The 20,786-nt window shown below is 49.1% G+C and overlaps 1 protein-coding gene across 5 annotated transcripts in view; it reads left to right on the forward strand.

Moving 5' to 3' along the window:
- Positions 1 to 20,786, forward strand: part of GJC2 (gap junction protein gamma 2) — a 43,672-nt gene that overhangs the window by 3,849 nt on the left and 19,037 nt on the right. For 3 of the 5 annotated variants that reach the window (XM_064415868.1, XM_064415961.1, XM_064415900.1), the window contains exon 4: positions 1,691 to 1,790. The gene's annotated coding sequence lies outside the window, so the exon portion shown is untranslated. Of the gene's footprint in view, positions 1 to 1,690; positions 1,791 to 6,317; positions 6,487 to 19,950; positions 20,020 to 20,786 lie in introns of those variants that run through there. The other 2 variants (XM_064416004.1, XM_064416141.1) reach the window with 2 other exon arrangements.

Here is a 20,786-nt window from a genome sequence, read left to right on the forward strand (position 1 = left end):
GTTTGGATGGGGAGGGGAGGGGAAACTGGTGCCACAGCCCAGAGCAGAGGGACAGTCTCCCTCCCTGGCAGGGTGGGTGCCTGTGGGCTGTGCCCTGAGCAGGGAGGGTGATCCCACACCCTCCATCCTTTGGGATCTGCCCCTGCCAGCAGCCTGCCTCCAGCACAGCCCCATTTCTCAGTTTCATTTCCCTTTTCATATATATATATTTAAAATATATAATATTTTGTTCCCCCTTTGTCTTCCCAAGCACAGATGCTGCTGTTTCCCCTTGGGGTCATCCCGCTGCAGCCTCACCCCACAGCGTTGCTGTGGTGGCATCTCTGGGATGTTTACAGGTTTTTTTTTTGTCTGAAACCCAGCCTGATCCCTTTTATCCTACAGGGAAGGCATTTCACTGGTCTTGCAGCAGCTCCTGGTGTGTCCAAAGGCAGGCAGGACCTTCCCTCGTGCATCCTCCCCACAGATGTGCTGCCTCTGGGCCCTGGGTGCCTCTGGGAAAGTTTTGGCTCTGTTTTCCCACCACTTTCCCATTTAAAACTTGTATTTATCAGTGAAGTCTCCCTGCTGAGCCTCCCCTTGTGCCCCCATCCTCCAGCCCTGACCATGCTCCCTGCATTTCCCAGAGCAGCTGTGGCTGCTCCATCCCTGGAAATTCCCAAGGCCAGGCTGGACAGGGCTGGGAGCAGCCTGGAACAGTGGAAGGTGTCCCTGCCATGGCAGGGGTGGCTCTGGGTGAGTTTTTAGGTCACTTCCAACCCAAACCAGCTGGGATTCTAAGTTTCCTCCAACTCCCCAGCATGCTCTTCCCATGGAAGCAGCATCCAGATGCAAACTCCTGCAAGGACCCCAGCAGAATCCCCCTGGGAGCATCCCTCTGTTTGATCAGTGATCTGTGACCTCCTGTTCTCACCCCAATCCTCCCAATTCCGATTTATTCCCCCCAAGATCCCATTTCCTCCCTCTCCTGGAGGAACCTCACCCCAGTGCTGCTGTCAAGGCAAAATTGGGATTCAAAGCCAAGCCTCCTGCTCTCCTCCAGCAGTGGCATGAAGCCCTTCAGGAGCTCTCTTGTGGGAATTTGTGGAAAATTTTTAAAGTTTGATAGAAGGCTTACGTAGTATATATTTGTATGTAAATTTTGAGAAATGTTGACTTAGAAATATTACGGAATAAGATATTGTTGAGAGAGAATTGGAATTAGAAACAAGTTTTAAAGGATGGTTTTGTAAACGAGACTAGATATTTTAGAGAAATAGAGCTATAAAAGCTGCATTATAGTAGAACTCATGAGAAGTAATTTTAGATGATTGGTTTTAAAGGATTTATAGTATAGTGTGATAAAAAGTTAAGAAACACTTGTAATTAAAAATAGTTTCTGATTATAATAAATTATAACATCTGTATTATCTTACTCTTCACATAAAGCTAAAAATCATTTTTTTAAAGCACCTCTCAATTGCTCTAAGACTAAAATACAAGTTTTTAAAGCTCTTCTCAGTTACTCTAAGCCCAAACCCCCCTTCATCCAGCACTGCCCGAGGAGCAGAAGCTTCTCCCAGTGCCACCAGCCGCAGGAGCGTGGCTGGGCTGGGGACAATGGTGCCATTGAGGGCACAGTGACACTGCTGCCGTATTGTGCCTGGCAGAGATGCCCGTGGCTGATGGCTCCTCCTTGGCTTTGTTGCAGGGCTGAGCTGGGGCTGCCGGGGCTCTCCGTGCCCAGCCTGCGCTCCGGGAATGCGCTGAGCGCCCGCGGCTCCGCCGGCTCCGATTCCTGCCTGGGACAGGTACGGCTGCCTGGGACACTGTGTGGGCACGGGGTGTTGTGGCAGAACGCCAGCATTGGGTGCTGTGAGAGAGCGTAATGATGTGGTATTGTGGTGGAACATGACAATTTGGTGCTGTGATATAGCGTGGTAATGCGGTATTGTGATATAACACAGCAATCTGTTATTATAACATAACCCAATCATTTGGTGTTGTGATAGAACACAATATAACAATCTGTTATAATAACATAGCATAATCATTTGGTGTTGTGATATAACACAGCAATCTGTTATTATAACATAGCATAATCATTTGGTGTTGTGATATAACATAGTAATCTGTTCTTATAACATAACATAATAATATGGTATTGTGATATAACAATCTGTTATTATAACATAACCCAATCATTTGGTGTTGTGATAGAACACAGCAATCTGTTATTATAACATAACATAATCATTTGGTGTTGTCATATAACATAACAATCTGTTACAACATAACATAATCTTTTGGTATTGTGATATAACATAGCAATCTGTTATTATAACATAGCATAATCATTTGGTGTTGTGATATAACATAGTAATCTGTTCTTATAACATAACATAACATAATAATATGGTATTGTGATATAGCAATCTGTTATAACATAGCATAATCATTTGGTGTTCTGATATAACACAACATAACAATCTGTTATAATAACATATCATAATCATTTGATATTGTGATATAACACAGCAATCTGTTATTATAACATAACAATCATTTGGTGTTGTCATATAACATAACAATCTGTTATTGTAACATAACATAATCATTTGGTATTGTGATACAAGATAACATAACAATCTGTTATTATAACATAATCATTTGGCATTGGAATATAACATAGCAATCTGTTATTATAACATAACATAATCATTTGGTGTTGTGATATAACATAACAATCTGTTACAACATAACATAATCTTTTGATATTGTGATATAACACAACATAATAATTTGATATTGTGACATAACATAACAATCTGTTATTATAACATAACAATGATATGGTATTGTGATATAACATAACATAATTTGATGTTGTGATATAGCATAATAATACGGTATTGTGATATAACAATCTGTTATAACATAATCACTTGGTATTGTGATATAACACAACATAATAATTTGATATTGTGATATAACATAACAATCTGTTATTATAACATAACACAATATTTTGGTATTGTGATATAACACAACATAATTTGGTGTTGTGTTATAGCGTAGTAATATGGTATTGTGATATAACATAACAATCTGTTATTATAACATAATCATTTGGTATTGTGATATAACATAACATAACAATCTGTTATTATAACATAATCATTTGGTATTGTGTTATAACACAATGTAATAATTTGATATTGTGATATAACATAACAATCTGTTATTATAACAGAACATAATCATTTGGTGTTGTGATATAACATAATTTGGTGTTGTGATATAGCATAGTAATATGGTATTGTGGTATAACACAACGTAATAATTTGATATTGTGATATAACACAGCAATCTGTTATTATAACATAATCATTTGGTATTATGGCATAACATAATAATTCGTTATTATGACATAACTTGTTATTATGAGTTAGCATGCCATAATAATTTGTTATTTTGACTTAACAATTTGTTACTTTGACATAACATGACGTGTTGTTATGATGAAATATAGCACAATAATTTGTTATTATAACATAATTATTATGCTATAGCATAGCATAATAATTTGGTATTGTAATAAAACATAACATAATTTGGTGCTGTGATATAGCATAGTAATATGGTATTGTGATATAACATAATCTGTTATTATAACATAACATAATAATTTGGTATTATGGCATAACATAATAATTTGTTATTATGATATAACAATTTGTTATTATGAGATAGCATAGCGTAACAATTTGTTGTTATGGCATAACATAACAATTTGTTATTATGGCATAAAAAATTATGATATGACATAACATAATAATTTGTTATTATAACAGAACATATCATTATTATGATATAGGATAACATAATGATTTGTTATTTTGACATAACATAATAATGTGTTATTATGCTATAACATAGCATAAAAATTGGTTGTTATGATATAACATAACATAATTTGTCATTATAAAATAACATAATATTTTGTTATTATGGCATAACATAAAAATTTGTTGTTATGATACAGCATAATATAATAATGTGCTATTTTGGCATAACATAATAATGTGTTATTTTGACATAATTTATTAGCATAACATAGGGTAATAATTTGTTATTATGGCATAATTTAACAATTTGTTATTATGGCATAACATAATTTCTTATTATAACACAGCATAATAATTTATTATGCTATAATAATTTGTTATTATGACATAACATAATTATTGTGTCGTTAATTGGAATGGCAGTAGTATTGATATTTTTATATATATATATAGCTAATACTCTAATTGGTTTAATTGTTTTAAGGTTATTTTTGAGGTAGAAATAAAGTTGATGTAACTTCTTTTGTAGGATTTTAAGGTTTGAGGCTGTTTTTATAGGTATTTTTTATAATGATGGGTAAATTCTTTTTAATGCTGTGAGAAACAACCGCTCACTTTGAAAATTTAAAAGGTTTGTTAACTTTTTAAACCTTAACAAAAAGACTACATAAGGAAAAATTCACAGCACTGGGAACTGCTCTTGTGGACCTCTCATTATCTATCTATAACAATGTTTTACTTTGTTTTACTTTTTGACTGTTTTTATGGGTTTTTAAAAATTTTTTTCTATGGTTTTTCATCGTCACCTCCTAACCAGGATGGGTCTCTTTGGGGGGACACTGATGGGGAGAAATTGTGGATTTGGGAGCAAAAAAATGGGAGGGAAATGAAGTTCCTGACCCCAGGAGGTCACTGTTTTACTGATCCTTGTAAAATATTGTGTACTTATTCTATTTTATATATTACATGTATAAAGGCAGCATTGAGAGCCATGAAAATGACAATTCCTTCCTAAGCCAGCAAAATGTTTTGCATTAAATATTTGCATAAGATGCAGAAATCCAACTGCACTTGGGGTCTGGAGAATCCCTTGAAATTTGAATCCAGGATTTTGCTGGGACCTCTTTTATACAAGGCTGAATGAGAGTTTGCTCAGAGTCTGACACAGAGCAGGGCAGAGATTTTTTTAGGAGCATATTTAAGGTTGTTTTGGAGCTGTGTGGTTGCAAAAAGTATTTCCCTATGCATTTTCTTGCCCAAAATTCCTCGAAATTCTCAGATTTGGGCTCGTGACTGAGCTGCAGGAGCAAGTGCTGTGGTGCTGCCTCCCTCCTCCTCCTCCTCCTCCATCCCTGGAGCATCCAGGAGCTGATTTCCTCTGGAAAACTCCTCCTGGGATCACATAACTCCTGCAGAATCAGCCAGGCTTGTTCCTCCCCCGGAGCAGCTGCAGAGCAGAAACACATTGAGAAATTAAATCAGGGGATGAAAACTTGGCTGCCCCATCCCAGCTGTTCCGAGGAGCAAGGACATCTCTTAAAATTCCCTTCAAACCAGGAAAAAACAAGTTTATTTTGAGGAGTTTCACATGGTGGGAGCTGCTTAGGACATGCTGAGGTTTAAGAGAGGAACCAGATTTTAAAGATTTAGGGCCTCCTTCGTGCCAAATTTGTTCAGTTTTGGGGTTTTCTTTAATTGCAGCGAGCAAAACCTCACTGGTTTGGACTCCTGGAAGCCAAATCTCCCCCTCACAACACGGGGCCTTTAAGGAAAACATCGATTTTTGTGAGGTCAGCCATAAAATCATGCGGGTTGGCAACGGGGAGGGACGGATGACAGCGTGCCGAAGGTTGTGGCAATTATTTAATCCCTGCTTGTGGCTTTGAGTCAGGGGCAGCATCCCCCACTCTGCAGCAGGGATGTGCACAGGGGGGAGAAAAATCCCTGTGGCAGAGAGCAGGAGGGGCTGGGCGAGGAGGAGAATGTCCCTCTGTCCCCTTCCAGCTGTTTTCCCTTCCAGCTGTTCCCCCTGCCCTGCAAAACGGGGCTGGGGTAGGAGCCTCTGGTCAACAAAAACCATTAAAATACAAAATTTCAGCAACAGGCACTGCTTTGGGCATAAAAACTGTGGGGGGAAATGAGTTTTTTGGCCAACGGGGAGAGTTTGTGGCCAACTTTCCGCCAGGATTGGAGCAGAAAGGAAAAGAAATCCCAAACAAGAAGGAAACATTCTTATCCTGCCGCAGCACCTCCGCTTCCCGCCTTCCTCTCCTGCTCCAAGGAGCTCTTTTTGCTATTTTTAGCCCTAGACTATTTGAATTATTTGATTTTTTTTTTTCTTTTTCCACCAACACCGCTCCGTTAGTGCGAGCGAGTTGAACCCATCCCGCTCTTTTTTTTTACGGCGTTTTTTCCTGCGGGCTGAGAAGGAAAATCCAAAAAAAAAAAAAAATCCCAAGGGAAGGCAAGGAATCCTTGCTGTCCCAGGGAGCGCTGGGGTGCAGCTCCGGCACATCCAGAGGAGTTTTCCCGGCTCCACGTCAGAGCGCGGGTGGGAGGGAGGAGAGCGGCGCTGGGAGCGGCCCCGGACGGGGATCCAGGGACCCACCGCTGCCCAGGATGGGACACTTTTGGGAAGGACCGAGCCCAGCTCTTCTCCGTATGTTGCTTTCGTGTTTGCTTTGTTTTGTTCTCCCTCATTCTCCTCCTCGTTTTGCCGGTGGTTTTTCAGCTCGGCGTGTCGCGGATCCCCTCCTGTGCTGCAGCCCCCTCTGCTCCTACCCCGCTCCTCATTTTCTGCCCTTTCCCGATTATTAGGGTGGGAAATGCGTTTGCTGAGGCTGAGGGTTGCTGCGGTGCCTTTCCTGCCGGGGTGAGAGCCACAACATCCCTATTTGGCATCAGTTTGTGCACGCTTTGCTGGAGTGAATCCCCCGGCACGCAGGGCAGTGCAAATCCATCTCCAGGCAGTTTGGGATTAAACCAGCCGTGGTTTAGCTTTTCCCCCACGGAAAAGGGAAAGAATTCTTCCCTGTGAGGGTGGGCAGGCCCTGGCACAGGTTCCCAGAAAAGCTGTGGCTGCCCCTGGATCCCTGGAAGTGCCCAAGACCAGGTTGGAGCACCCTGGGATAGTGGAAGGTGTCCCTGCCATGGGGTGGAATGAGGTGATCCTTAAGGTCTCTTCCACCCCAAACCATTCTGGGATTCTGTGAAGCCCCTCTGAGCTCTGGGACCTCCTGCCAGTCCCCATCCCAAACCTGCTCTTATCTCAGACCACCCGAGCTGGGGGGAGGAGCACCAGATTCTGATTTTCCTGCTGATCCCCTGTTCCATTCCTGAGGTTTCTGCAAACTTTGGGATCTGCATCCTCCTGGCTTTGGGATCATCAGCTTAGATCCCCCTGCTCCTGCACCCTGAGCTGGGCTGTGAGGCCAGCACAGCTGGAGAGCAGCAGCCAGGGGGGCTCATCCCAGCAGCAGATGTGGATTTGCAGCTGGTGTCTCTAGTCCATGATAAGTTTATCTTCTCTGTAAAGTGCTTTTGGCTTGTTTTTGAAATGAGATCCAAGGCTGTGAGCGCCCTTTTCATCTTCACATCCCAAACACCTTGCAGAGGCTGTGCTCCCTCCTGTGCAGCTGGGGAAACTGAGGCAGGGGTTGCCCGTGGCTTGGCAGCACCACCAGCAGTGGGAGCTGAACCTGCTCCTGGGTGGCCTCATCTTCTTGGCCAACCTTCCTTGAGAGAAAACTCTGCTTTGGCTCCCAAACCCCCAGGATGCTCCTCTGGGGTGGGATCTCCAACTTGGATCCCTCCTCCCCACCTCAAGCTCCTGAGATGGACCTGATGGGGAGATGCTGTTGAAGTTCCACAGCTTTTAATTGTCCCATCCTTCAAAATCCTCAGGATTTTCCCCCTGGCTGATGCATGACCCTGAGTTATGTCCCTTCTACCTCCTGATCTCTGCAGATTGAGTTGCCACCAGTGTTTGTGCAAAGGATTTTCTGGAGAGAGGTCTGGAAGGACCTCCTGACCCACCTTGTTCATGGCCTGGCATTCCTCCCTCCATCATCTCCTCCCACCCCAAAAAGCCCTTCCCATCTATCCCAAGCACAGGAGCTGGGCTGAATGGATTTATTTCAGCTCTGCTTGATGGCAGAGGGCTGTGTCCTCTCCTGGTGGGAGGAGAGCAAACATTCCATGACCCCCCAAAGGAAAACAGAGTCCCTTAAATCCTGGGAGGCCACAGGCACCTTCTCCTTTCCCCCAAATTTCCTTGGAATGCCACAGGAGGGCACCTGCCCTGTGTCCAAAGCTTCCTTAGAGAGGCAGAGGGAGGAAATCCCAGCTCCAGACAATGGGAACGGGAAAAGGGCCATGAGGCAGATGGGGAACCTGCACCTCCTGCAAGCTGGGAGAGCCATTTCCCAGACAATCCTTGGGTCTTGTCCAAGACCAAAATACCAGGAGGGTTTTATTTTTATGTGTGTGTCACAAGGAAACTCCTCCTTCCCCAGCAAAATAGTGTGCGCCGTATTCCTGATGGATCCCAGTGCCCTCTTCTCCTGTCATTTATGGCCTGGCTGGAGTTCTTCCACCCAGAGCTCACCCCAGCACCCCCAGGGTCAGTTTTGAGGCTGCCCAGCTCCCTTTGACCCGCTCTGTCCCTTGGAGATTGTGGTGACCATGAACATCCACGTGGTTTCTGCTCCTTGCTGCCAGGAGAAGGGAAAATAAAGGAGTTTTTGTGGCATTTCTGCACGTTGCAACCTGGGGCTGTAGCAGTAAAAGACAGGGAACAAGGATAAAAAAGGAGCAGCCCCATGCTATAAATTAATTAGGGCACAAACTTTGCTGGAGTAATTTATCTCCCTGCCTCTCCCATTTTTTGGTGCTGTGGGTTGTGCCACTGTTCCTCTGGCTGCCTCCTCAGAAGGTGAGGACCCCATGTCCCACCCTGAGCTGTCCCTAAGGAATGAAGTGACTTTGTAAGGACAAGCCAAGCCCTCGAGCAGGTCAGAATTGCTCCTCGAAGAGCTGCATGCTCTCTTTCTTGTGCAGTTTGACTTTTTGCTCCTTCTCCATCCTCTGGGGGTGGATGCCAACTTTTCCTGGCTCCAGTGGGTGTGGGAAATGCTGAGCAAGGTGAGGATCCCAGGGTGATTTGGGCAATCCCAGGCCAGCAGAGGCTGGATGTCCCTCAGGAGGTGCAGATGCCACCAGCTCTCCGTGCCAGGGAGACTTTTATTTCCTAGCCACTTGAAATTCTTCTGGCTGCATCTTGTCCTTCCGTGGAGTATTTTTGGGATGTCTGCGAGCAACACAGGGCAGCAGTGCTCCCCCACCCCCCCAAACCCATCACCCTGATCGTTAATGACACTCCACAGCCTCGTCCCCACTCGTCATCCCTGGGAGGTGCCACCACCAGCTGGGCCCTGTCACCATCACAGCAGGGTGACAGGGTGGCACCAGCTGCTCCACAGGAGCCAGGACAGTGGTGAGGCCACAAGACCCTATTTTCTGAGGGGTTTACACCCAGAATCCCCATTTCCCCAGAGATCAGGTCTGTTTTGGCAGAGCAAGGACTGAGGGAGCTCGGCACTTCTGAGGCTGCGTTCCTGCTTTGCGTTGTTATTTCTGACCCCTTTTCACACCCTTTTAACCTGGCTGGGAGCTGTGCAAGTCTCTGCTTGGTGTGAAACACCTTCAAACACAGGGAAGGGAGCAGAGAGCCCCTGATGGCACCAGCGGAGGGATGGAAATGGGCAAAATCATGGGAAAACAGCCCTGAAATGGGGCTTGACCCCCACTGGGGCGAGGCATCACTGCCAGCCCAGCCCTGAGCACCTCTGGGTGCTTCCATCCCTCCTCTGTGTTACCCTCTGGATCAAGGCAGGGTTAATCCACGACCCCAAACCCTGTTCCCTACCTACAGCCCCAGAGAACACCCGCCGTGCATCCGGAAACCTCTGCTTCCGAAACCTGAAGCCGGTTCAAGCGCGAACCCGCGCCAAATTCCTCCAGGCACGTTTCTATCATCTTTTTTTACTTTATTGTATTTTTTTTTTCCTGCCGGCGACAATGGCTTTGCTCAGGGCTCTGCCCAGCCCTTTCCTTTGCGCTGCCAGACAGAAATACAGAAATAGTTAACCAGGTTGGCTCAGAAATGAATGTCCTCGTTTCCTGCCCGTGTCCCTGCTCGGAGCCCCGGGGTGGAGCTGCTCCCTTCCCAGAGCATCGGAGGATGTCTCAGTGACCCGGTGGCCTGTGCCAGCACTGCCCGGTGCCCCGGGGCTCTCTGCAGCATGGAATGGCACTTTGCTCACTCCCTGCACCTCGTGTGCCCCGGGGGAGGTGGGAGCCAGCGCCGGCTCTGCGGCTCCACTCTAAACAGATCAGGCTGATGATAAAAAGCGGTGCCGGAGAATGTGGCATTTGCATTCTCTGAAAAATTCTTTTGCTCAGGATTTTTCTCCTGAAAAAGGAGCTTCTCCTGAGAAGCTGAGAAGCCTCAGAGAAAAAGGAGAACAATTCTTGTCTCATTTGCTTCTCCTGTGTTTTGCTCCTTTCGAATGTGTTTGGAGATTGTTTACCCACAAGTGATTGTTTCATTGGGTTCTGCTGTGAGTTGTTTTGACTCTTTGGCCAATCAGCGCCAAGCTGTGACAGACTCTGGAAAGAGTCATGAGTTTTCATTATTAGCTTTTTAGCATTGATTAAGTATCCTTTCTGTATTCTTTAGTATAGTATATCATAGTAGTCTTTAATATAATATTATAAAATAATAAATTAGCCTTCTGAGAACATGGAGTCAGATTCATCAGTCCTCCCTGCTACAGGAATCCCTGCAAATACAATAGGAAAAGAGGAGGGGAGGAGAAACAGAGAGAGGGAAAAGATGATGCCACGGGCATTGCAAAGCAATCCCTCCTGTAGACACAACCTCATTTAATAGAGTGGCTTCTCCTGGGAGATCCCCAGGAAAGGGGAGACCACCAGAGCCCTGTGCTGACTCAGTGCCCAGACCCCACGGGCTGTGTCAGGGACACCCCAGGCTGGTCTGGGGAGGTGTTTAGGGTCATCCCAGATGCCACAACCCATTAGTTCTGCCGTGGGTTGATGGCTCCCGGGATGCTCCGGCAGCGACGCGGCGCTCGGGAGGAGCCGCTCGCTGCTCCCACAGCCTCCTCTCCGAGGGCATCCAGAGCAAGGCTGCCTCTCATGGGTCTTTGTTGCATGCTTGGCTTGGCTTGGTGGGAGGTGGTCGCTGTCAGGCTTGCAGAATCCCCGGACAAAGCGTTTTCCACGCTGCGGGGCCGCAGGGACGCGGGTGAGATCAGCCGCAGCCTCAGCGCCTGCTTGGATGGAGCCGGAGGCGTGCAGAGCATGGAGGCAGCCTGTGCTGGGGAGAGCTGGGCTGCTGGAGCGCGAGACATCCCTGCCCGGGGCATGGAGACCTGCCTGGCATCCTGCTGTGGGTGGAGAGGTGAGGCGCTCCAGCCAGGGAGCAAAGATCTGCCGGGAATGTTGGGAGGTGGATCGCGTGCCGCCAGGATTTTGGGAGAAGGGAGGATTTCTGTGCCCTCTCCTCTGGCCCAAGCCTGCGAGATGATCTGGGGCTGGTCTTTCTGTGGGTGGGACCAAAATGAGCAGAGCTGGGGCTGGACCCTGCCTGGGGGCTGCTCCAGACCCTGCCTGGCTTTTGGGGCTGCTAGAGCGTTTGGCCAAGGCTGTTTCTGCCTGGAGATCAGGGAGAACTCCAGTGGCAAATGCAGGGTTTGTGCCCATCCTCAAGGTCAGCGTGAGCTGTGGGGGCTCCTGAAGCTGCTGTGTGGGGTAACCTTACCCCTGGTGGTTACAGCACAGAGGGATACCCTGCAAAACAGGACAGGCATGTGGCCAGCTCACAGGTTCAGCTTTCTGCAAGAAATTCTGTGTCTAAGGGCAAACATGCAAGGTTCTGTGCTCTGGCCAGGAGCGTGTGGGCGTGGAGCTCCTTTATTTATTCCTCCATGAGCAGAGCTCTCCTGGAGATCCCGGGGTGGGAGGATGAGGAGAAAGCTCAGCTCCAGCTTTCTCTCAGTCCTTCTCCCTGCTTGTCTCCTGGATCCCGTGGCTGCAGAGCCTCCTGGCAGCCCACAGCACTTTTTTAGCCATTCCAGAGAACTGGAATAGCTCTAGCGAGGGCGAGCTCTGATTTACAGGGAGTGTTTTTATGGTGTTTATGTTGGCAGGCTGGAGTTTATGTACGGCTGGAAATGTTCGCTGAAGCCTTTTATCGCCGGGGCTGAAAAACAACAGAGTGCTGATGAAAAGTCCTGTGCTAATTGCAGAGGGGTTGAGTCAGGGCTGGGGCTGCAAAATGCTTGGCTCCAGGGGCTGCTGCTGCCTGCAGTCCCCACGGGGAAGGAGGGATGATTTCAGCCATCAGCAGGGTGGGATCTGTCCAGGTTGGGTCATTTTGCCAGTGAAGGTCACATCTGGCACTGAGAGGGACAGATCGTGGTGCCTCAGGCTCCTGTCCCTGCTCACAGCCTGACAGGACAAGATGATCAGCAGATGTAAGAGGTTTCAGCTTGGGAAAAAAAGCATTTGTTTAAATGTGGGGTTTTTCTATAACTCAGATGTGCGGGGCAGCACCTTGTGCTGGTGTTGGAAATGCAGCTCAATTCCATCCCATCCCTCCTCTCCCCATGTCTGTGTAGGATTCTCAGTGTCCCAGCTGAGGTTTTAGTGAAATCAGTGTCTTGGTGAGATCCTGTCATCACCTGTGGGATTTAGAGAGATTGAACCTCACAAGCCCCTCACAACCTCCTGTTCTTCATTTTCCACTGGATTATCCCTCCCCCATTAGTCCTGCAGGATTAGTCTGAGAGCAGGAAACTTTTTCAGGTGCCAGCAATGGATCATCTTGGAGAATAGGGAAAGAATGTATCACCTGCCATAAGAAACCTACTTTAAAATCACTCCTGATCCCTCCAGTCATGTCCACCTTCCCTTCTGGAGCATCACAGGTGCTAAGGAGAAGTGGGTGATCCATGGGGTGTGAGCAGCACCTTGCTGTGGGATGGGAACTCTTAAGGGCAGTGTAAAATGTAAAAACAGCAGGAAAGAGTTGCAGGGGGATGCCACACCTTGGGCAGGGTGTGCTTCAGGTCTGCTGGTTCCTGAGAGCAGCTGTGACATCTGCAGGAGTGGGGAGAAGAGCTGGAAACTGAGAAGGGTCCCGGACAGCCCCTGGATGTCAGGCAGGTCACAGAATCCCAGAATGGTTTGGGTTGGAAGGGCCATGGGCAGGGACACCTTCCACCATCCCAGGGTGCTCCAAGCCCCGTCCAACCTGGCCTTGGGCACTTCCAGGGATGGAGCAGCCACAGCTCCTCTGGGCACCCTGTGCTCAGCTCCAAGGAGGGTTGACCACCCAAGTTTAAACAATGAAATCCCACCCCAGTGCCTTAAAACCAGTCTTGGAGGATGCCACAGATATTTTATCCTTTGGAGGAGACCATGGTACAAGGTCCTGCCTCTGCATCACCCCAGAGTTGCTCCATACCCCTGCAACCCTTATCCCAGAAACATCTACTGGGACTCTCCTGCCAGGCAAAAGGGCACTTTGTTCCAGGCCAGCTGTTTAGGAAAGGTCCTGGCTGGCATTAGGCACCTCAGTAGATGTGTCCTGCTGGGTGGATCCTAATAAGAAGGGAGGGAAGGAAAGGCACAGCATTACAAGCACATCTACGTGCTTCTAGTCTAGTCACACACAAAAGAAAATTTAAGGAATTTGGTTCAAAGTGTTTTAGTGAGGCAGAGAACCTTCTGATTTAAGAGATTTCTGATATCTCTCAGCCTGCACTGAACCACACAGATTCTAAAAGAGGAGGGAAATAAAAAAAAGACACAAAACCAACAAATCCCCCACTTTGCTACTGGCAGTAAAATTTTGGCTGACACATGTGAGCCTCTATTAACCCATGGCCCTGTGAACGTGCTGCTCAGGGACAAACCTTACAGTAGGAGAGTCCATCCTGCTGTTACTCCAAGCTTCCAAAAAACCAGCCAAAACAAATATTTGGAGGAAAGGAAGGGGCTGCCTGGAGGGAGGACTCGGGCAGGAATGCTCCTGCCACTGGGCAGGAGGTGACATCATCCAGATTCCTTCACTGAGGAATGCAGGATTTGGTCTTCCCTGCCAGTAATTGCTTTTCAAAAACAGGCCTGCCCAGGGAAGCAGATTTCACCCAGCCCCTTCCACTGCACGGCAGAGAGGCTGAATGTTCCCAAATCCCCTTCTTGTCCCTAGTTTAACAGGGAATTGCATGGACAGACACGGTAAAATTGGTCATCTCCCAAACCGCGAGTGAAAGCACCCAAAATTCCAGCAGTGGGAGCTGGACAGAAATCTGGGCAGGAAGAGCTGGTGGGGCAGCAGTGACTTCTTGGGCAGGTGATGGGCTGGGAGTCTGTGTGGACTTCTGTGCTGGGCAGACTTTGCTGAGGGCTGCAGGGGAGCCCATGGTGGCCTCCATGGTGACCTCAGTCCTGTGAAGCCCAGTGACTTCGTCAGGTGTTTTTGGATGTAGAACTTCAGTGGTGGCTGGAGGGTGTTGGTCCTGGTGGATCCCTTCCAGTGGAATGTTCTCTGGTTCTGTGCTGGAATGGGTGCTGGTGTGCAGAGTGTTCTGACCAACCAGCTGACATCTGGCTTGATCCAGGGCAGGGACTGTCCCCTGTGCTGGCACTGCTGGGACACCTGGAATTCTGTGTCCATGTTTGGGCTCCTCAGGACGAGAAGAACATTGAGGGGCTGGAGCACCAGGAGAGGCTGAGGGAGATGGGAAGGGGCTCAGCCTGGAGAAAAGGAGGCTCAGGAGGGATCTGGTGGCTCTGCACAGCTCCTGACAGGAGGGGACAGCCAGGGGGTCGGGCTGTGCTCCAGGGAACAGGGACAGGAGGAGAGGGAACGGCCTCCAGTTGTACCAGTGAGGTGTTGATTGGATATTAGGGAAAATTTCTTCCCTGAAAGGCTGGTCAGGCATTGGAAGGGGCTGCCCAGGGCAGTGGTGGAGTCACCATCCCTGGAAGTGTTCAAATACACGTTGATGTGGCACCTGGGGACGTGGCTTGAGGTGAACACAGCAGTGCTGCCTTGATGGCTGGACTTGGTGATCTCAGAGCTCATTTCCAACCTTAATGACCCTTAATGATTAGTCTGGTGGGGCTAATTCAGCCAGGCCACCCCTCCACGAAGCTTTTGGCTTCTCCTTTGGGTCGAACACCCCACATCCCATCTCCAGCCCCTTGGGCTTGCAGCCCTCCACCCCAGGCTCTGCGGGGGCCCCACAAACACCTCTGGAAATGGATGTCACCAGCACTTCCAGCACAGCAGAGGGGTCAGTTCCTGTGGGATGGAGGCTGCTGCTGTCATTTCAATAGGTGGAACTAGGTGTAGTTCAGCTGCCCCATTACCAGTCCAACGGGGTGATTTAGTGCCTGGAAAGGCCCGAAATATTTTGCTCTCAGTGCCTGACAGAGGATGGCTGGCAGGAAACGAGCTCCAAGGCAGGGCAAGTTTTGCTGGTCCTCTCATTTTCCGCCAGGTTTTGGAAATTCTTGGCAGTGAAATGGAGAGCAGGAGAGAAGGGCCTCGGCCAAAGGAGAAATCCCACTTGGTCAGCAGGATTTTTGGGAAGGGTGGAGTGAGGAGCTCTGAAGGGGCAGCAGCAGGACAAGGGCTGGATCTGCTCTGCTGAGGTTGCTGGGATGAGGGGTCAGGTGTGCCAGGAGAAGGCCTGCTCGCTTTTGGGGCCAGCAGCCCCCCCAAAAAAAGAGGGGATGGACACAAAGCAGGGTCTGGGCTCATAGCAGGGTGATAATATTGAATTTTGTCATGGCAGAAGAGGCACAGCCATGCAGGAGGGTTGGGATCAGGTCCCACACAGGACAGGGTGACAATGCCATGGGAGAAACCTTCTGTGGCACATCCTGGGCTTGGTTTGGATATTGTCCCCCACCAGGCAAGTCCCTTCCCTCGTCACATCTCAGCCACCCTCCACCCCAGGGCTGTGTCTGGTGCTGACAATCCTGGTCTGCAGGGCTCTCACAGCTCAGACAAAACCAACATTTCCCTCGTTCTCTTTGGGAGAGGGGGGAAATCACAGAATCTGACGGCGTGGGTTGGAAGGGACATTAAAGATCATCTGCTCCCCAGAAGGAGAATGCAGGCACCAATCCCACTGCCTCAAACGTGCTGAGCAAGCACTCCACCACTGCAACCAACCCCCTGTGGGATTCCACAGGGCTGGAATAGGGAATAAAGGGTATGAAATAGGGATCTCCTGCTCATTCCTGCCTGGAGTCACCCTAGAAGCAGCACAGAGTTGGCCAAGCAGGACTGACATGAGCTCCAGAGGATTCAGGTGGAAGCTCCAAGGCTTTGAGGTCAGTAGGGGCCAGAAAGCAGCCAGGAAAAAGGATTATAATGGATGCAGATCTGCTTTTAAATCACACAAGGAAGCTCAGAGGCTCTGTATTTATCACAGCTCAGTGAGTCAGGTGTGGGGCTGCTCCTCTGGCTCCAGGCCCCCCAGCAGGACGTGATTTGGGGGTTTGGTTCCTGTTGTTTCTTCAGGTTTCTCACAAACACAGATGGTGGTGAGGTTTCTTAATTGTTTCTGTCTGGAGGCTGAAGGGAGGGTGACTTGGAGAGGAAGGGAGGGAAGGATCCAGAGATGGAAAGACTGAATTTTCAAGAAGAGCCTCCCACCACTTCATCTTCTTCCCTCAGATTCTCTTTTCCTCAGCTTCTGGTAAAGGCCAGGGTCAGTGATTGAAGGTTTTCACTCCAGAAAAGTCTCAGGGGGTTTCCTGGAATATTGAAATGTGGTGGGCTGGGTGCCCAGCCAGTGACCACCACAGCAAAGAGGATGGACCTCAGCTGAGCAGCAACAAACTGAGACAGGTCCCAAAAACTGCCTGGAGGCCAGAGACTCTGGCTTGGCATTTTTAAGGTCTATTTATCACCAAATGAAGGAGAATCAGGGTTTTTTTTTCCCTTAAATACCCTCTTTCCAGCATTTTCTGTGCTGTTTGCCTCTTGAAACTTAGCAGAAGAGGCTGAACTGACCCTGGGCTGGCAGAAAGTGTGGAAGAAATGTGAGCACCAGACTGGGAGCCTGGGAAGGGGCTCACTGCATGTCATGGAGGGATTTTAGTATTATTGTGAATTAAACCATGACTGCAACATCCTCTGTGTCCCATCCCCAGCCTCACAGTGGGGCTTCAGGCATCCCTGCCTGAGAGCCAGACAAATTCATGGGGGGAACCTGCCCTGGCAGCAGGACATCCCTCTTCCCAGGGGTGGTGTAGGGTTTGGGGTGAGCAGGGCAGGGCTCACCTGAGCTGTTCTTTTCTCTAGCAAAACCTGCACGTGATACAAGGGCCTCCTCGAGCCAGGTCTCATAAGCTCTTGGAGATCTACACCACACCTGAGATAGCTCAGCCACCTCAGATGGCATAAATTAGCAGGATGGCTTCTGTGGCAGTGTTGGAAACAGAAAAGTTTTAATAAAAGGCAAAATAACAAAGCTCTTTTACAGAGAAAAACCGAGCTAGGGCAAGAGGTTCTTGCTCCTGGTAAAACACCCCACAAAAGCAATTAGTTCCTTTTGTTCGCTTCTTTTTTTAGTAAATTGCTTAGGCAGGACCTTTTGGCTTCCATCCAATTTGGCTTCTATCCTTAAGTTTGTGGTGAAGTCCCCCAGGTCCTATGAGGTGTCTTTTCACCTAACTGAGGAGAGAAACTTCTGGGTTTATTTCCTTTTTTAGGAGACAAAGGATAATTTGGTCACTCTGTCGACAGGGAGCACATTCCTACATGCGCCCACGGGCCTGGTGCTCCCTTGGGAAGATCTCTGAAATCAGGACCGACCTGAAAACAAAGACAGACCCCTCATCTCACAGTCTCAGGTTTAGGATCAGCAACCTGAAAGCAAAGACAGACCCCTCATCTCACAGTCTCAGGTTTAGGATCAGCAACCTGAAAGCAAAGACAGACCCCTCATCTCACAGTCTCAGGTTTAGGATCAGCAACCTGAAAGCAAAGACAGACCCCTCATCTCACAGTCTCAGGTTTAGGATCAGCCCTGAGCGCCGCGGCGTTGCTGGCTCAGGCCCACAGCCGTGAGCTGCAGCTTCCCCTGTGAAACAGGCATGGAAGGGCTCTCCTCCTCCTCCTCCTCCTCCATCTTCCTGCCTTCCGCTTCCGCCTCAACGTGCTCATTCATGAAAAATTCCCTGTTGGATGGACGTGCGGAGAGGAATTGATGTTGGCGCGTTTCTTCCCGCGCGCAGGCCAAGGGAGGCCGTAGGCCCAGAGGGATTCAGTCTTTGTTTTCACAGCTGGATTCCACATTATCCTTTCTTCTCCCCCAGCTTTTTATTGCTGCTCATTCCCCGGAGCAACCTGCTGGGAAGCAGAGTGTGTGTTCGTGTGGCAGCGGGTGGTGCTGTCCCCCCAGGATCCCAGGATGAGGAGCAGTGGCCATAAACAAAAACACAGCGAGTTCCACCTCAACATGAGGAAAAACTTCTTCCCATGGGGGGTGGCAGAGCTGTGGGACAGCTGCCCAGGGAGGGCGTGGAGCCTCCCTCTCTGGAGACACCCCAAACCCACTGGGATGAGTTCCTGTGCCACCTGCTCCAGGTGACCCTGCCTGGGCTGGGTGATCCCCAGAGGTCCCTTCCAACCACACCATTCCAGGGCTCTGTGATTCCATGCCCTGCACGGCCCCACGTGTTCATTAAGGATTGAGGCTGGAAGGGATTGTGTGCTCCTGCAGTGGGGCCATGCAATGGATCCTGCCTGGGGAGGGAGGAAGGTGCCATCCCATAATGGCCCCCTGAGGACACCCGGCTGCAGCCCAGATCTCTGTTATCCTTGCACAGTGTGGGGTGAAGGCAGCTGCTCCAACCAGCTTGGTCCATCCTTTGGGAGGACAGGGCAGGGAGCAAGGTTGGGATCATCTGCCTTGGCTTGGGGCACGATGGGATCCCAGCAAAGCCTTGGGATCACGGTCCCAACCGGGCACACCATGAATTTGGGGAGTGCTCTAGGGTTTGGTGGAGGTGGGCTATGGATTGGTGGTATGGGGTAGGGTTTGGTGGTGCTGGTGTAGGTTTGAGGGTGTTGGGTCATTTTTTGTGGTGCTGGAGTAGGTTTGGGGATGCCACTGTAGAGTTTGGGGATGCTGGTGTAGGTTTGGTGGTGTGGTGTAGGATTTTGTGCTGCTGTTGTAGGGTTTGGTGCTGCTGGTGGAGCTTTGGGGGTGTGGTGTAGATTTTATGGTGCTGGTGTAGGATTTGGTACTGCAATATAGGTTTTTGTGGTGCTGGTGTAGGATTTGGTGCTGCTGGTGCAGAGTTTGGTGCTGTGGTGTAGATTTTTGTGGTGCTGTTGGTGCAGGGTTTGGTACCACTTCTATAGGTTTGGGGGTGTTGGTGTAGGGCTGGTGGTGCTGGTGTAGGGTTTCCTGCTGTGATGTAGGGTTGATAGTGCCAGTGTAGTTTTGGGGGTGTGGTGTAGGTTTTTGTGCTGCTGGTGCAGGCTTTAGTGGTGCTGTGGTGCAGGGTTTGGTGCTGTGGTGCAGATTTTGGTGCTGTGGTGCAGATTTGGTGCTGTGGTGCAGATTTTGGTGTTATGGTGCAGGTTTTGGTGCTGTGGTGCAGGGTTTGGCCAACAGGCAGGTGTGAGCTCATGCCCACTGTGGTGAGGGGTGGAGAAGGTGCTGCTGGAGCCCCCCTGGATGCCCACAGGACTCCAGCACTGCAGATCTCAGCCTTTGCTCTGAGCAGCAGCGTGGCCCAGGGCCAGCTGGCACTGCCTCATTCCCACCTGGATGCCAGCCTGGGGACACCTTCCCCATGCCACTGCCCCGCTCCTGAGGGGACAGAGGAACTCAGATCCAGCCCTGCAGGCTTTGGGGCTGACCAGACACGTGCTGTCCCTTCTTGGCACGGGGGACCCGGGGCTGTCCAGAGGTGAGGCAGGAGCTGCTGACCTCTGCAGCGTCAGCGGGCGGGGGCCACCTATGAAAACAGCCCCAGGAAGGTTCCTGTCCCTGCTCCAGCCCTCAGATCAGACCCTCCTCGGAGCAGGAGCAGCAGCCCTGGCTGATGCTCCAGCCAGCAGCCCTGGAAGGTACCGTGCTGCTCGCCCAGCCCTGGGCTCTCCTCTGGGCACTTCTCTCTCGTCCTCCTCTTTGCATGCAAACCTGGCTGTGTAATTGAGTCTGCGCCTAATTACCTAAGGGGTTATTAAATATTTGCTGGTGATATCTGTGTAATGAAATATCTCAGTGAGCAGAGTAGGAACTTGCCCCAGCCGTGCTGGGAACCCGTCCAGGAGGGTTGGAAAGCACTTGTGGAAATGATGTTTCCTTTTTTTCCTTATTTTCTGTTGTGTCTGTTATCTAAGAACAGTTTGGAAAGAGCACATCCAACCCATCTGCTGCCTTATTTTTCATGCTCAAGTCTCTGTCTTCCCTTTTAACTCAATTTAGGTCTAATTAGTAATGGGGAAATGGGCCATGAAGTCACATCTAGTGTCTTGGATCTGCTTTGGCATTTTCCTTCTTGTCTTCATAGAATCCCAGAATGGTTTGGGTTGGAAGAGACCTTAAAGATCACCTTATTCCAAACCCCTGCCAGGGACACCTTCTACCACCCCAGGCTGCTCCAAGCCCCATCCAGCTTGGTCTGGAACAGCTCCAGGGATGGATGGAGAGGGCACAGCCTCTCTGGGCAACTTCTTGTTGTCTTCAATATTGGTTTTAAAGTTGCTGTTGAATTTCTTTACCATAAAGATTTTTTTTTTTTTTACCATAAAGAAAATCTGGTGTCCAGGGCTGAGCTCAGGAGGATATTTTTGTGGTTTGGGGTGCAAGTGTGCAGCAGATTTATTTGGGG

This window comes from Passer domesticus, chromosome 1 (genome assembly GCF_036417665.1).
Source record: "Passer domesticus isolate bPasDom1 chromosome 1, bPasDom1.hap1, whole genome shotgun sequence".
Classification (NCBI taxonomy): domain Eukaryota; kingdom Metazoa; phylum Chordata; class Aves; order Passeriformes; family Passeridae; genus Passer; species Passer domesticus.